Consider the following 14,952-nt stretch of genomic DNA (forward strand, 5'->3'; position numbering starts at 1 on the left):
TTTCTTTCTGCCTCCCATGCTCCCAGGCACAAGCAAGCCCTTCTTTCATATTTGACCGCTGCTTGTTCAGTCATGGAAACTTTTTGAGTTGTTTGCTGTTCTGAAAAGATGTATAGAAATGCATATATACTCTGGAGGGCAGGAAATAGTAAGTAAGCTTCACAAGTTAGGGAAGTAATTAAATGGATTCATACTTTTCTGGAGGGATTATATATATATGGTTTAGGTAATAGCTCTGAATTTGTTAGTAGAAGGGGTTTTATTCTCTATTACATTTTACCTGTTTAAAATCTTCGTATCAATTTTAATATTTAATATAAAACTCCTGACTACTCAGGCAGTTTATAGAGATTAATTTTAGTCTTGCCTATGAGGCAGAAAAATCCTATCTCCATTTCACTGATGAAGCGGAGATGGTAACTTGCCCAAAGTTGCCTTAGTAAGTCTGTGATGAGCAAGGAACAGATAGATGTTAATACCCTCAGTTACTCTATGCCCCAAGTCCAGCAAAGCCCTTCTGTGCCTGAAATGAAACCGTGCCAATGCAAGCTCAGTTTTCTTTTACCGCAGTATTAGAGATTTTTAAATTGCTTCTGTGTTCTGTACTAGTATAATTTAAAGTGAAAATAAGACAACCAGGAAGTAGGCTTCCTGCATTTTGTCTGCAATTTATCTGTGTTGTGTGCATTGTTACTGTCTTGTTGATTTTCTGTTCTTGCTTTGCTATCGAAACAAGTTGGGGACAGTAGCAGTCATAGGAGAAGCATAATATCCTTCACTTTCAGGTGGCGGGTCTGAATTTAGCTTACTTTGGTACTGGTCAAAAGCTGCTGCCATTGGAAAAATGTGAGGAATTGTCATAATGTGAAGAATTGTCATAATGTGAGGAGCTGAGCATAATGTTGTCATGCCGGATCTGTATCTTTTTGCCAATCACTTGTAGAGAAGCAAACACGGTAACACAATAAAGAACATTCATGCACAAATACTCAGCTTAGAATATGATGCTAATTTAATGCTTCTTTTCTATACCTGGCTTGGTTTCTGCTGTTGTGCTGTTTTTTCTTGAGGTGTGATAGTACTATATTGCTTCTCTACGCTTTTGGATATTTAAATATTTTTTTCTTTGTTAGATTTCTCAGTTTTTTGCTTCCTCTTACTTATTTTAAGTGTAAAGTTCTACCTTGTAATTGTCATCACACCTGTAGTACTGCGTCCAGTTCTTGGTTCCCCAGGACAAGAGAGAGAGATGGGGCTACAAGAGAGAGTCCAGCAAAGAGACGTGAAGATGACTAAGGGACTGGAGCATCTCTCCTGTGAAGACTGGGAGAGCTGGGACTGTTCAGCCTGGAGAAGAGAAAGCTCAAGGGGGATCTCAACAATGGTATTTGGTGTTTTAGTGCATCTGCAGAGGTCTGTTAGAAGTGTTGCTAAACCATTTGCTTTCTGTTACTTACCAGCATTTTGCATTAACATGGTGTGGTAGCTGCCTTACTACTAGCTCAAAACCCAGGTATAAATTGCACTTAATACAGTTCTGTAGTATCAGGCATTTACATGAGCATATCTATCCAAAAATATCTGTTAAACGGCAGTCCTAGTTTCATATAAAACTGAAGTTCCTGTGTCAGGTTGAGTAACTGTTGATGCTTGGTGCTAACATAAACATGGATATAAGCAGACCCCTAGAGGGGGAACTCTTTTTCACTCTATTGTCCACAATGAAAACAGGAGTAACACAGCAGTGGCATCTCTGTGACTAAGCATTGTAAAAGTTCTGCAGCCCAATTACATGTATAATGTGATACTGGCGGCATACTATGTAGGTGCTTCCTCATTGCATTGCTTCTCCATGGCTTCAAGAACTGCAAACCCTCATGGTAGTTCTATTACATGAGAGCTGTTGCAGTGTTTTGCAGGACTAGGCATTATAGCTAGAGAACCCTCAGCACAAAAAATTAAGGGTACTATAGGTTATACTTAGGAAGTGGATTATGTTACAGCTATCTGTAGAAAGCAGGCACATTCAAATGTGCAGATAGGTGTTATTCAAACCCACATCAGCCATAATTTGAATGACCCAGTTGAGCTAAATAGTAGTCCCTCATGAGCAAAACAGTGCTGTAGGAACTGGAGGTGCCCCACCTCGGCTTTCAATATTGCCTACAGTTTACCCCTTGAGAAGAGAGTTGAGAGGGAGACATGGCTCTGGGCACTGTTGCTGAGGAGAGAAAAGCCACATTATCCAACAACGATCAATGCTGTTTAAAGTTAGAAATGGGTTCTCTGCTCACTTTGTCTTTAAATGTAGCCAGCTCTTTTAATACTCATGCCTAATCCAGTAAATCTTATGCTTACTAATAGGTAACATTATATTTATTTTGAACTTGATTGGTATTTCAGTTTGAGCTAGAAATTGCAGCCATTTGAATAATCATGGACATGGAGTACTGCATCCAGCTCCGGAGTCCTCAGCACAGAAAAGGCATGGGACCTGTTGGAGCTGGTCCAGAGCAGAGCCACGAAGATGACCAGAGAGCTGGAGCACCTCCCGTATGAAGATAGGCTGAGAGAGTTGGGGCTGTTCAGCCTGGAGAAGAGAAGGCTGCGTGGAGACCTCATAGCAGACTTCCAGTACCTAAAAGGAACTTACAAGAAAGATGAGACAAGCTTTTTAGCAAGGCCTGTTGCAATAGGATGAGGGGTAATGGTTTTAAACTAAACAAGGAGAGATTTAGACTCTTAGAATTAGGATTTTTTTTTTATGATGAGGGTGGTGAGACACTGGAACAGGTTGTTCAGATAAGCTGTGGCTGCCCCATGCCTGGAAACATCCAAGACCAGGTTGAATGGGGCTTTGATTGACCTGGTCTAGTTGAAGATGCCTGTGCTCATTGTGGGGGTGTTTGGACTGGATGGCCTTTAAAGATCCCTTCCAACCCAAACTGTTCTGTGTCCACAAAGAGGATTTGAGGTCCCTGAAAGGCTTTAATGCATAAAGCAGAGTTCATACAGGCTTCAGGCAGTGACTAAGCAAAATTTAAGCTCTTTAGGCTTTAACATGCCTTTAATCTTTTGTTGCCTTAGCCTAAAGTTAGGATTGTTTATTTTGTGTACTATCCAAATTTTGGATACTGGAAAATCATTTTAATGAGGAATATGCTAAAAATTTCCCTCAATAAGCAGTTCAGGTTAGCAGCTGGTATTATTTTATCCTTAGTTTACACCATCCTGTGCAGTACAGCTAAAGGTAAAAATGTGAGTGCTTGACTTCTTCAAATGAAGACTCTATTCATAGTTTTAGGTAATACCACCATCCTTGATTTTAACAAAAAAAAAAAACCACAATTCTATAGAACTTCATAGGGAAGCACTGGTTTAGAAGTACCCAATCCTTACTATGAGTCATACCTGATTTCCCTGGACTCCTATCCTTAATAAACGACTCATGCCTGGCTGTACAAATTGGGTTTGCAAACTCCATCTTTCCTGGGATTAAAGCAGCCTGAGATTAAGCAATCATGCTTGCGTGCTTGCCGGGGATGAGACCAGTTATCACCTAAAGCTTTTGGATCCCCATCATGGAGGTAAAGGCAGCTTGAATTGACCTTCTTAGATTTGGTAAATTCTGCATTGCAAGACAGCTTCAATATATCTGTTCTTTCTCAGGTAGCAGCTCATATTTTTCCAAGAAGTTGAAGCCTAGACTGTGTACAAATGATACGTTTGGCTTCTAAATAGAAATGTCACTGGTTGGGAGATCTAGCTTTTTTCTTACTGAGAGCTAAATTTGCATGGAAAACGGGTGCAGGTGTGTACCAGAAAGGTGCAATGTGGTATCTTTTACCAGATTATGTTTCTGCACTGTGCACTATGGTAGGATTAGGAAAGAAATGTAAATAAAGATGTGTTGGAGAGCAATAGCATTAATACTTGGCTACCCTATTTTTCCATTACGTAATTTTGGACGCAGCAGGTGCAAGGCAGGTTTCAGTTATTGGACTAAGAATCAAGATGGGGATTTTTCAAAGCAATTGAAGACTACTGCTTTACTATTCTGAAAATACCAGATTCAGTAACCACAAAAAGAGCTCTAGACTGCCCCTGTCTCAGCTAAGCTTCCCTTGCTGTCTGTGGACACCCACCGTGAAGACAGATTCATCTTAGATGTATACCTTGGTTGATGAGCAAAGACATTCTTTTAGGTTATGCTGAGACATCGTAGTTGGAAATAGGATGGCTCCTGTCAGTCATCTTCATTGCAGGTCCTTCAAAGTGGAGAATAGCTGTGCCACACTGCAAATGGTTGAGATACACTTGGTAGAAGTGCAGATGGCTGAAGGGAGCTGTATATGATTTAGTGTGTGATTTCTACAAACTGCTAGATTTCTACTTCCTGAGCTATAGTTGTTGGATCAGTTTAACTGTTCTGTTTCTGGCAATTTCTTAGAGTGTTAAAATGTATAATTCTGTATTTGCCCAGTTTGGGGGTGCTTCAGGTTGCTGGTTTGTAGGGGTGGTTTTTTCCTTTGTATTTTCCTAATTAACATTCTGTGGTGCAGGGGATTCTTCATAAATAATTTTCAGTATTGACCTTTTTATCCTCTCTGCTTAGTTTATTTATTGAGACACACAGTGAGAGCTGTCTGCACCTCTTCTTCCCTGTGTTGATTTCTATTATTGTAATCTCTCTCCAACAGAATTGGTAACCTGTGTTATTTTCTCAGCCTCATGTAGTAAATAATGGTACATGTCTGAAGCTTATCACAAGAGCAAATAAGATGGTGCATAACGCATCATCTCTCCAAATTGCCACAGCAGGGAGTACAGGGCTTGCAGTACATCCATTACCTCTGTTATTTCTTGCAAAACCCCTGAATTTTTCTGCCTGTGGATGCTGTAAGGCAACAACCAAAAAAGAGCTGAGGTAGCTACATGAGGATGTGGACCTTTCGGAGAACGCTGTTCCTTTTAGTCAGAGGAGCAACCCACACTGGATTGTTTATGGTTTTATCTCAGTATTTGCCTTTTCCTTCCTCACTTTTTTGTTGTTTTTCTTGTTGGTTTCTTTTTTTCATCCCTGTAGTCTAACTGGAGAATACCAGTTAAAAACCTCGCATCCTAGTTACTAGTTTTATGCCGTACAAGTAATTTTTCCATCATTTTACACTTGTCTCACTATGACAACTATGACCTTATTGAGTATTCATAGGTTTAATTTTCCGTTATCCTTTTGAGCCAATTTAGTCTGTTTGCCTCTGGAATGCTCGTATCCTAAAGCAAACCAAATGATTTACCTGGATTTGTTGCTCAGAAGTCTGTGGCTGACACTACTACAGATTGTTTTTTAAACAATGGATTAATAAAACTATGTTCAGTCATGACTCCCCGTTTCTCCACAGTTGTCTATAAAAATCTGTATTGTTAGGTTGCAAGAACTGCAATAACTACAAGTTCATACAAATCCTATTGAACAAAGTACAGTGCACAACGTTGCATAAGGCCCATTGACATGTATGAGCAGCACGGACTGTAGATCTATTGTTATTTCACTACAATAAGACTGTAACTGCTACAATTCAGAGAACAGAAGCCTCAGAATAACAAAATCTCACTTCTTTGGGATATCTTGTTGAAACAGAGGAGCTAGAGCTTCTCCTGTCTTTCCTGAAGAAAGTATTGAGAACTTTCCTTGTAAATGGAGGACAGGAGACTACTATGAGCTCATCTGTTTAATACGCACGAAATTAGGGGTTTATGCAGAATAGCTAACAACAATAATTTTTTAAAGAAACTGTGGATACAAGTAGAGAATTGTAGAAAATCTTGAAAAGCAAAGCATACAGATTACTGCACCCAGCTCCTCCCTGGGGCTGAATTTCTGCAATTTAAACTCATTCAAACTCAACAGCCAAACTGAAGCAATTACATGTGTAGCATTTGGCTTGCACTGAGGGCAGATTTCCTTAGGGAAAGTGTAGAGAACATTTTGGTCATAGGAGAGGCAGAAGTTTCTCCATATAATCAAAACCCAAGGAAGAACAGTTTGATCGAGACAAGATGTTACATTTTTTAGTTAATAATACTGTTAAAAAGCCAAAAGAATGAAGGAACTACATTGACAGAACTGCTGGAACAGGAGACTTATTTGGTGGTCTGCTCACCAGACCAGTCTTTGGCTGCTAGAGTCTCTTTCAGTCCCTTTTTCTTGAGAAGACTGTAATGGTGCCAGAGATGGTAAAAATTTATATAGTAGGTTCAAATATGAGGAAGGAAAGATGGACAGACACTATCCCACAATACTGCACAATGTATGCATATAATACTTGGGCATTTTTGTAGCTAGTAGAAATAATAGAATTTGGTCTTCTATGTAGGTTTTCTATAAAATGTGCATTGTTTCCTATCAGTTTTACAGAATGAAATTGAATCAGCACATTTACAAATTATTCTGCTCAGTTTTATCCTCTGTATTTCCCCAGCAGTTTAGCTGGAACACCAATACCTGACAATCTGTTCTTTACACTTCTGTTACTCCTCCAAAGCAAAGCTGGAGTGGCAATGTAGGAGGAGGTCAAGAGTGCATTTTCGATGTGAAGAGGTATTGGGTCCTGTTTAACCCGTCCTGTAGAGATACAGCCACTGAAAATCATCTTTGGAGGGGAAAAAATGTCGAAATACTGACCTGTTTTTCTTTGCTCTTGATATGGACTTTTTTGGAGTAAGGGACTGCCTGGGGGTAGGGGATGCTTCTCAATGGCCTTCATTAGGAATATTGAATGCTAGTATTTTATTTGAGTTTCTTAACTGGTATTCATGGAACAAATTTTTAATGGTTTGTCCTAAGGAAAGTCTTAAGCTAAATTAAAACTAAGTTCAGGTTTTGATAATGTAATGCACAGAACAGAAATTCTATGGAGAAGCTGTAACTATCCCCAGCCAGAGCAGTACAGTTTACCTTCCCTCCTCTCCCAGATCCCCAATACCTTTTCTCTCCTTGATTCAGGCATACAAAGGATAAAACATTGGAAGAAAATGTATAGCGTTGTTTTAAAAGTGCTTAATTTGAGGAGCTAAAATGCCTCTCTTCCATTGAATAGTCATAGCTTTGTGTCTCTGCAGGGCTGAATTGAGGCAGAGAGCTTTAGTTACGTTCTCTGCTTTGTTCTCTGTTGTCTCCTAAGTGTAACTTTAATTGAATGTCCTGTATTTACAGTATTAGGGAGAATATCTGAACTGCCTAGCTATCGCTGTTAGTGTTGGGGTAATAGCACATACCTATCTCTGCCTTGCTGGTTCCCAAACAGCCCTGTAGTACAAAGTCATCCTCACAGAAAACAGAACCAACAGGCAGACAGCTGCATGTGAAAAATGACAAAACATCTCTCCCTATTTCACAATAAAGAAGGAAGGACAGCTGACATAGGAATGCTGTGCAGGGTGGCTCTAACATGGGCCTGCTGGATCCCAGCTTGGTGTCTATACCATAACTGCTGGATTGCTGTATTTCTCCTCCTTTGTTTTGTAGGTTGTACTTCTGGTCGGTAGCTTTATGCTGCTGTCTTAGGAAATCATATTGCACGGCTTTATTCCCATCAGCTGACAGAGATGTAAGAATTTCATTAGCTTGATAACTGCTCTCGTTCTGGCTGATATAACATGAAAAATGTAGTTTGAAAATACCTTCCAGGGCTGCTGAGGTGGCCCAGATAGGGCTGTGTCAGAGACCCCAATTCATTTCATAGCCTTTTAGTCCTCTGGATTTCACATTTCCTAAGTAGACTCCCACTGGTTTCTGCACAGCAGGCAAAAGGGCAGCTGAGCAATGAGCTTAGTCAGCACATGTTTGGATACTTGCTGGAGATTCATCAGGAAATGCTTCTGATTCAGTAACTTCCTAAGGCTACCTTAATTAGCACACAGACTTGCAGCCTTCTCTATACCAGGATGCTCTCTCGGGGCAGCCAGATAGAATTGGGTCCCTTTCCCACCTAGCTACAAAGGGAGCTGTGAGTCTCTTGGGACACATGACCCCAAAGCAAAGCACTCCCATCCTCATCTGTGAGTTATGGATTGAAATGTTCACGTGCTCAACTTTATTTAGGGGAGATAATGTTCAAACCTTGAAAGCAGGGGTATTCACAAAGTAAAATTGTTTCGTACATGCCATTTCCCAGGCAGAGAGCACAGTTATGCCATGTGCCTTCTGCATCCACTCAAGATACCTTGGCTAGCTACCACTGAGCACCCGGCTCCTCCTGGATAAACAACAGGCTACAAATTTGTCACAAAAATTGGCAAATACTGATGAATTATGAATATATTTGAGAAAATTGTACTGCGTTGGCTGACAATTCATTAAAAAAAAGGAGCTAAAATTGATCAAATGAATTGTTTGTTACTAATTATTTGCCTAGTGCTAGCTGTGATGTGAGACCTTGAGGGTGGGAATAAATTATCTTAATGAGGGATTAGGTTAAGGCATGTTATAAATTCTCATTTCAAGTGCTAACCCCACCATTAATATATTTGCCTATAACTGTGAATCTTTTTTAATAGCTGCCTGTCTTCTTTGCAGTGCATAAAAATGTTCCTCTGTTTTAAATCCATATTCTGAAAAGGAATTATGCGGCCTCCCATATTTTTTCTTCATTAGAAACACCAAATAAATGCCTATGAGGAAATAACAGTTATGTAGACTGTAAGCTGTATTTCATTATGGAGAAATAAATGTTCACATCCCAAGGACAGATGAAGTATCGGATACCTGTTACTGTGACCTGAACACATCCCTGCTTTTGAAAACCTCATTTGTATAGTTGTTGTGGTTTAAACCGATCCACACAGCTCATCCACTCACACCCCACCCCCCCGACCCTCCCCACTCCCGGAGGAATGGGGAGGAGAATCAAGAGAATGTAACTCCCACAGGTTGAGATAAGAACAGCCCAGTAACTAAGGTATAACACAAATCACTGCTGCTAACACCAATGATAATATTGATAAGAGAAAATAACAAGAGAATACGATACCACCGCCGAACGAGTTCGACCCCCCCAAAGAGAGAGTGTGCCCTTCCGGGTAACTCCCAGTTACCTCCCTGGGCATGACGTGCTGTGGTATGGAATACCTCTTTGGCTAGTTTGGGTCAGGTGTCCTGTCTCTGCTTCCTCCCGGCCTCCCCTCGTCCCCAGCAGAGCATGAGGCTCACAGAGTCCTTGGCCAGAATAAACATTACTTAACAACAATTAAAACCAATCGGTGTTATCAGCTCTCTGCCCAGGCTGGAAGTCAAAACACAGAGCTTGCACCAGTTACTAAGAAGGAGCAAAACAGCCCCTGGTAAACCCAGGACAATAGTGCATGTGGCCTTAAAGATACATTTTTCCAAGTAAAATGAGGCTGGAGAAATGGGGATAAGCTGCTTTATACAACTTGAAAAAGAAAAGAGGAACATGACTTAAGCACTGTACAAACTCATGATGGTAACTATTGCCTCAGACAATTCAAGTAACAAAGATTTTAAATCTGATCTCCCTCCATTAAGTCTGTGTAGCCACATAATTATCATACTTAATTATTATAACTGCTTTTAATGATTCACAGCAAAATCTGAGACAGGTAAATCATAAGCCGATTGAGATAAGGACCATTTATTTCTTTCTTGTAACTCTAGATACTACTGCAACATAACAACCATGTAATAACAAAACATGTTTTTCTCTCTCTGCCTCTTTCTTATTTTTATTAGTTGTCCACAAAGTGCTTTTAAAAGAAAGGACATCTTACTCTTTGTATTTCTACAGGCAGGTCAGCACCCACAGTGACTCAGCAGGTCAGTGTGGCACACAGCTTCCCACACCGTGCCTTATGTGCATCAGTCCTACACATGCTCTTTCCCTTGGATATTGCTTCTTCAAAAGGTCAGCAATGCTGGCTATTTTGTAAGTTGAGGTTGGAGAAGGAGGAGGACTCATTAGGTGGTCTTGCCTTTCTGTGAAATCATTTCAGAATCTGACTGAATTTCCTCTGTATTTTTTAGGCATGATATGATGCCTCAGTTTGACAAGAGCTTTAGAGCACTCTTAAAAAGAATATTTTTCCTTGTCTTCTTTTTGGTTTGTTGAATATACACTGCTTTTTTTCACTAGTTACCGATCTCTTTCTTTCTGCAGCACTTTGTGTATAACTGGTTAAGCTCCAGGAGCACACGGGAGATGAGACAGCCCCCGTGCAAATAGTCAGAGCTCCTTGGAGATGCTGTTCATCTCACTGGGAACACAGCTGGGCCCTCTCTGCTTCCATAGAGACTTGTTTCTGAGCACTGTCAAGCCCCTTGCTATTGATATTCAGAACAGTAACAAACTTTCCAGCATTCATTATCCTGTGCAGTATCAATTCAGAGGCAGTGCTTGTGTGTTTGTGTTTGTGCAGGAAAGATTCATCACATTTTTGGGTCAGATACCTTGTCAGCTCCACAAACACATACACACGCTCACACAGAGGGAAGAAAAAATGGGCTTCATACGCTTCATTCATGTCAGAACTCAACAACTTTAAGAGCGCAAATATTCTGCAGTCACTCATGAAAAGAAATTTTTAATAATAAATATCTAACAATTAATGGGCTGGTAGCTGCAGTTGTCTTCAGGGCATAATATCTAATTTCCTTGCAATGTTTCATATCCTTACTTTTCATGCTGCAACAGTCTATCATTAAAACCAAATGCAGGTTTCTATCACTTTTATTTATTTTTCAAATCAACTTATAAATCAGTGCCAGGCCTTGTTACAGATGAGTTCCAATAAATTATCAGCTGTGGACAAATTCTGAATGTTAAACATTCTCTTTCTCTATTCTCTGTTTCTCCCTTTATTTTTCTTCTATTCACTGTGCTCCTGTGTTGCCCTCTGAGCCTGGAGCACACAGCAAGCAGGGGGTTTTAGAAGGATTTTCCCCCCTTTTTTAGACAATGTGAGAACCTGGCTACTTAATTATGTGTGATTTAAATAATACAAGCATTTATTTGTTTTTCAGGAAAAAAACTGAACAAACCAAAACAAACACAACAAAACCAAAAACAAACTAGGGACATCTCTGGACTTTAGTAAGATAGATATTTTCTCTTACTTGTGGCTGACAAGTAATTCTCGTAGTGACTTGTAACCCTAATCTAACTTACATTAATTCTTTTGCCAAAATGCTTTGTCTTTGCCCTTTGGAAGCAGGTAATTAATAAGTGTTTTTGTGAGCTAATGCTAACTTTTCCTCAGTTGATCTGTCACTTCCAAATTGGGTTATTGAGATTAGCAGTGTATCTATCAGTTAAGTAAATTTTACTTCTAGTTTTACCAGTAGACTCAGATACATCAAGAGGCCTAAAGTGGCATAGTCTTGCATGGCTAATGGAAAACTCTGACTGTTGTAATGAGTAGAATGACCTATAAAAGTATTCTGGGTTGCAGGTGTCTACAGCCACTGTGCAACAGAGAGTGAGTAAGCTGTGATCCTTAGCCTGGATGAACTCTGTATCTGTCCTGGGTTCAGCTGTAGCAGTCGAGTTTCCCGCATTTGGGAAAATCAGAGAGGTCAACACATCCAGAGTGGAGGGTATGAGCCCCACCCTGGGACAATCACCTGCCTGATCATGGTGTCTCCCCTGCCAGATTTTACTACTTTGATCTATTTATCAGTTCACATAAATGACTGACAAGGGGAATTAAAGACACCTTGATCTGCAAAGCCTGCAGATTTGTGGACAGAGCAAATCTACAGGTTGAACTTTGCTACCCTGCCCTGCCCTACTAAATTTAATTCAGCCCATTTATGCTGTGTGATATGAAAATCTGCCTAGAACAAGTACTGAGCTGGGAATGTGCAATACACAGCTTTCCTGGGGAGGCATATTTTAAATCTGGACTCAATGAGAAAAATCAACTGATTTTTACATCGTTCCCATTAATTTTACCTAGATGTTAAGGAAATCAGGGTAAGAAGCAGAGAGAACCTTTTCCATTCTCTCCAGTGAACCTTTTGACTTTATTTCAAAAGTATTTAATAGGGCCGATAGGATGCACTTGTATGTTCATTTAAATCCTGCAGTGGCTAATCTAGGTGGGTGAGATGTTCCTGCCACACACTACAGGGACGAGCCTGTCCTTACAGAATGATTCAGGTTCCTGTATTGGTGCAAGGAAAGCTTTCTAGTGTTTCCATGGACTTTTGTCACCCTTAGGTGATGGCCTCTCAAGCTGCATGGGATTAGGAGTTCCCCTCATCAGTCTGTCTCTCTGTCAACAGCATATCTTTACAATATAACATGGTCCTATGATGTGATTCTATGACTCTAACATAGATGTATTACACCTTAACCATAGCTAAACATCTCACAAACAGATTGACTGTACACCAAATAACAGCCAGGAACATGGTTTCCATTACCTGCAATGCTGAATTGATGACAATTTGAAACCTGGATGCTACCAGCCAGACATCTAAATTCATACTGAGACTCCTAGATTTAAGCTGGGATTTAAGCTGGGTATGCTCTGTGACTCTGACAAGCAGGGCACTTTTTTTTCTCTGTTTATACAGAAGCTGATTTCAGGAACCCAGACTGAAAAACAGTAACTGATACTGATATTTTATTACTGAGAAATTTCCTTCTTGATCTTCTAAACCCACTGTACTTCTTTGCACTGTATAGAGCAAAGTTGCCTTATAGTCAGCCTGCAGGGGAGTGTGAATCAGGACTCCAGTTTCTACCCACAGCTCTCCCAGTGGCTTCACATAAAGTCCAGGACAAGTCTTGCTCTTTCCCCACCTATACCTTCCCAATTGCTACAACAGATCAGTACGGGATACTACTTCCCAGGGCTGCTGTGAGGCCTAACTAATTTGCAGGGTGCCTGCAGATTTTGAATGACATGTGCTATAGAAGTGGAAAGGCAGCATTATTATTAATATTATTGCTATTCTTGTCATTATTGTTGTTATTATTATTATTGTTATTTCACAGGAGCATTTGCTTTGTTCTCTGGAGCAGCCTGTACCTGGTGGAAGACTGTCTTCCAATCTTTCTAGACAAGAGCTCCATTAACATACAAACAAACAGGTCACACTGCTCTTGGAGCAGAATTCTCTAGCATGTTAATGACAAATTCACACTACTGGCTTCTGAGTGCTCTGGAGAAATCCAGGTTTTTCTTAGTGCTTAATAAAAAAAAGGCCATCATAAAATATGCCACTTGTGGCTGATTAATACTGTCACAAGACATAAAATCAAAGAGGAAAATTACATAAATATATCTTTTCATAGGTGCCAACTGTGGCTTCCACATGAACTGCAATCTCACTTTTAACATAGTATTCGTTTATGGCTGCATGGCCAAATTTTCCAGTAAAGGTTCACAGAAAGGGCTCAGCTTCTGTTTCTGGGTACCTGAAATGACCATGTTTTACTGTGGCTTAGTAAAGAGCCCAAAGTCAGTACGGACTAATGTGGTGATGGCCACTAGAAGCCTTGAGATGGATCCACAGTTGCCATATCCTGCATTAAAGCCACCAGAGGACTGCGGTGATTAATGTTACCTGAGGACTCATCTGACAGCTCTGGCTACCTAGTTTGGTCTTTCTTTGCAAGATGAGCATTTTTGAAAACCTGGCCCTCCATATAAATACCTGAGCTCTTTCTGTACTTCCAGACACAGTGGCAGGCAGTTTAGACGTCAAAAGGCACAGGAAAAAGTCGTGCCCTTTATTTCTTGCAAAGCACAGTTTAAGGGATGTTTTTTTAATTGGAGATTCTACAGGTCACTCACATGAGCTGTGGATGAGAGAAGAAAATTTTACTCAAAGGAATATATCTGCAGCCTCAAGAAATCAGCAGAAACCATTCTCCTTGATTCTCTTGGGCTTTGGACCAAGCCACCAGTTAGAAAAAGATATTTTACTCTTGAAGAACGTTGGTGGCAAGATTTATATGAATGCCTTAAAAACAGTCTTCTTTTTATACACTCTTCATTAATCTTCCTCTGTCATTTTTAGTTTAGGAGCCAACAGCTGCAACAGGGCACAGGAGTGCATTACCCATATTCAGTGCTGGCTGCTTGCTGCATTGTCCATGATAGCAAAGGTGAGTTGTTCTGTAAGGAGATAGCACCTTAGGGTTTACAGCAGCCAAGGGCAGTGATCAAGCAGAGCTCTGCACCAGCCAGAGGCTGCCCACCTACTGCTGCAGCCAGAAATGCTCTGTACACACAGAGCATTGTGGCAGGGGTTTGAGGATGGCATGCTGACACTGATGTTGCCATTTTAAATTCAATCAATTAATATATGAAGAGGCTAACCCATTACTATAATCAACAGACTGCTGTTGGCCTCATGGAGCTAAGTGCTGATACTAAGTGGCTTTCTGAGTCTTATAAAGGTTAGATTGTATCTTTGATGATTTCATGCATTTCTTTTCTTTTTTTTTTCTGATTATTTCTTTTTTCCTGCTTAGTTCTCTTTTTTTTTTTTTTTTTTTTTTTAGGCATAGTGAGGGAGTTTCTTGAGGAGCAAATGGCAAAATGAAACTGAAAAGTACTTTAATTGCTATTTTAATTGCACAGATACCAGCTTCAAAATTCCAGTAGCAAACCAAAGGTACAATTTTTACAAGGAAAAGAGCAACAGAGATATTTCTTCACAGGCTTTTAATTGTAATCCTAATGAAATCACCTTGTGAAGATATGGGTTGCCTGAAGCATGCACATGATGGCAAAGAAGGTGACTTTGTACATTAGCATTCAGAAAGACTACAGCCTGTGGCATGGGTTAGGCAGCATTCACTCAAAGATTCCCAGATAAGGGAAAAGCAGATTTTGCTACTCCAAGAATGGGAAACAGAGCATTACAGTATATCTTTCCAGGCTCCAGCTGTAGTCAATGGGGAGAAAGGGATTCCTCCA

At 40.2% G+C, this 14,952-nt stretch overlaps 1 long non-coding RNA gene across 1 annotated transcript; it reads right to left on the minus strand.

Moving 5' to 3' along the window:
* Positions 1-2,370: 2,370 nt before the first annotated feature.
* LOC136008321 (uncharacterized) lies at positions 2,371-9,081 on the minus strand. The gene is made up of 3 exons (XR_010610054.1): positions 9,033-9,081; positions 4,176-4,296; positions 2,371-2,648 (listed from the first exon to the last, which is right to left on the minus strand). It is a non-coding gene; the product is annotated as an uncharacterized LOC136008321 (long non-coding RNA).
* Positions 9,082-14,952: the final 5,871 nt, after the last annotated feature.

The sequence above is a fragment of the Lathamus discolor genome, chromosome 2 (assembly GCF_037157495.1).
Source record: "Lathamus discolor isolate bLatDis1 chromosome 2, bLatDis1.hap1, whole genome shotgun sequence".
Taxonomy (NCBI): domain Eukaryota; kingdom Metazoa; phylum Chordata; class Aves; order Psittaciformes; family Psittacidae; genus Lathamus; species Lathamus discolor.